This window comes from Mus caroli, chromosome 5 (assembly GCF_900094665.2).
Source record: "Mus caroli chromosome 5, CAROLI_EIJ_v1.1, whole genome shotgun sequence".
NCBI classification, from domain to species: Eukaryota; Metazoa; Chordata; class Mammalia; order Rodentia; family Muridae; genus Mus; species Mus caroli.
The window spans coordinates 9,169,765-9,172,449 of record NC_034574.1 but is presented as its reverse complement, the minus strand read 5'-3'; the positions used below and the strand labels follow the sequence as shown (position 1 = coordinate 9,172,449).

The 2,685-nt window shown below is 45.0% G+C and overlaps 1 pseudogene; it reads left to right on the top strand.

Annotated features, from left to right (window-relative positions):
• Positions 1–804: 804 nt before the first annotated feature.
• On the top strand, positions 805–2,469 carry LOC110294127 (annotated as a pseudogene).
• Positions 2,470–2,685: the final 216 nt, after the last annotated feature.

Below are 2,685 nucleotides of genomic sequence, written 5' to 3'. Positions count from 1 at the left end.
TCCATTGTAGATGAAATTTGATAGAGCAATATGGCTGCACTAAACACTTCCAGGAATGTCCAAGGTCAATGAGAGCCTTCTGACACACCCTTAGTACACACCTTTAATCCCCCAAAAGCTGATCTAATTGAAAGGCAGACAATCTGCTCTATCAAATCTCACAGGGTNTGTCTGAGATAGGATACACCCNCCACTCTGGANAATCGCTATATAAGCACAGCACAAGAAGGGAGAGTTCTGTTCAGTCAGTAGAGTTGACTGGAGTTGGAAGTCCATTTGCTTAGTGCCTTGAAGTGGAGTTGAGATCCTTGGTGTGTTTGTACNACCAGCCAGAATTCAGGAAGAACNACAAATTCTTCAAAAATAAGCTTCAGAGACAACAATGTCATCTGGCCAATAATAAATACATCTGGTGAACCTGGTTGAACCTGGTACAATCCCAACTTTGGATTATCAAGGCCACCAATATTGCAAGAAGCAGTGTACAGGAGCCCTCTGACAGAAAGCTATAGAAGAGAAATCCACCAGCGTTGTCTCCAGACGAAGAATCATTTCATCAAGTTCTGCAGNGNGCCANGAGACCTTCTGNAACCCAGGAGCCACAGGGGCCTCAAGCCTAGAGCAAGNAACAGAGCAGACCCCTCTAAGAAGGGAAATCACAGTAAACCAACACTCAAGACAATTTAATTATATAGGCAGATTTTGACTGCATTACAAATGGAAAACTNCAATTCTGATCCCTCACACACAAGGGTCAGGGTTGAAGACCAACAAAATGTATTTGAGAAAGCCTTTACCTTAATGATGGCAATCCTGATTGCAGGANTAAGTGTCTTCCAATTGACAATTGCAATCTTTATACATTTCCTCTCAAATGAACTTGAAAAAAGAACTGTACAACTAGAAATTGTCTCCAAAAAGGTTGAAGAGCTAGCTGTTCAACAACAAGAAATAGGTGTACTGAGAGAAAAAGTAGCAAAGATATTACAAAGGCTTGAGAGACAAGCAGCAGAGGAGGTAAGAGAACAGGAAGAGCTTAATTACAAACCTGAGATGCCTGATAAAATTGAGGATCAAGAGAGACAGCCCATTGGACCTACAAAACCGACTTTTAAGGAAACTGAGGCAATTCCACCAGCCAGACTATGTTTCCCAGCTCCCTTGGTACAGCGGCCTGAAACTGGTTTTCATCAGCAAACAGAAACTTCTCATCCAAATTATNGGAAGCCTGACTGCGAAAAACATTCATGCTGTTGTAACTCTCCTCAACTCAAGCAAAAGGATCCTCAAATCTCCCCACCACTGCTGCCTTGCTTCCTAACTTCAGATAATGATGCAAGATTGGCAGGATCCTCTGATCATGCCTATTCATCAGTTACCAAGGTTCAGAGATTTCAAGAGATCCTGAAAATACCATATGAACTGGACTTAAAAAGTGAACCAGGGAGGGACGANTTGAAGCATATTGTTATAGACGGCAGTAATGTTGCCATCACCCATGGTCTGAAAAAGTTCTTNAGCTGCCGAGGCATAGCGCTGGCAGTTGAATATTTTTGGAAGCTCGGCAACAGAAACATCACTGTGTTTGTCCCACAGTGGAGAACAAGTTGGGATCCTAATGCCACAGAACAGCACTTCTTAAGCCANCTCCAGGACCTTGGGATATTAGCTTTAACTNCTGCCCGGAAGGTCTTAGNGCAAAGAATTGCTTCTCATGAAGACAGGTTCTTGCTTCACTTAGCAGACAAGACTGGGGGTATAATTGTAACAAATGATAACTTGAGAGAGTTTGTGATGGAGTCAGTGTCCTGGAGAGAAATTATTAAAACAAGACTGCTTCCGTACACTTTCGTGGGGGACATATTTATGGTTCCTGATGACCCTCTGGGAAGAAATGGACCTCGGCTAGATGAATTTCTNCAAAAGGAGACCTTTCTTAGGGACATGCATCCAAGAATCAATGCCCAACCAAGTGTGGACACATCTGGCCCTGGCTTCCAGAGCCACAACACCCAGGGAGTCGACACAAGCCACGAGGCTCCACCCTGGATCCATAGAGCAGCTTCCAACCCTTGGCTTCCTCAGCAGCCCCATTCCACATCCATGGCCACCCTTCCAAGAATGCAGCAGAACCTTTCTGAGCTGGCCCAGAGATCTTCTGCAGAGACAAGCGAGCTGAGGGAGGCGTTGCTGAACATCTTCCCTGACTCTGAGCAAAAATGGAAGATCGACCAGATTCTGGCAGCTCATCCCTACCTAAAAGACCTGAATGCCCTCTCTGCCCTGGTGTTGGACTGTAGCTGGCCGGAGAGCCCAGTGACAATGGGGACAACAGGCAGGATGGGGGGAGCTGTCAGCTGTGGGAGATGTCATAATGTGGACAAGCCCAGAGTGAAGATTGGTGTGTTAGAGAACAAAAGGGAAGGGGATGTTTGGTGTGCACAACATGAGATGTTCAATCAAGAATAAGGGGAGGTGAGTACTGCCAGAAACTGACTGAAGGATGCTGACTTACTCAAGTCCAAACCTAAATGTTCTTTGGAAAGTTGGGTGGATGGTGATTTGCTGGGGCTAAGAGGTGAAGAAGGTTTAGCTCTAGCAGATACAGGAGAGAGGATGTTCTTCTAGAGCAAACAAGTGAAAGGACAAGTGATGGTGATGACAGATTCTTTTCTAAGGACACTC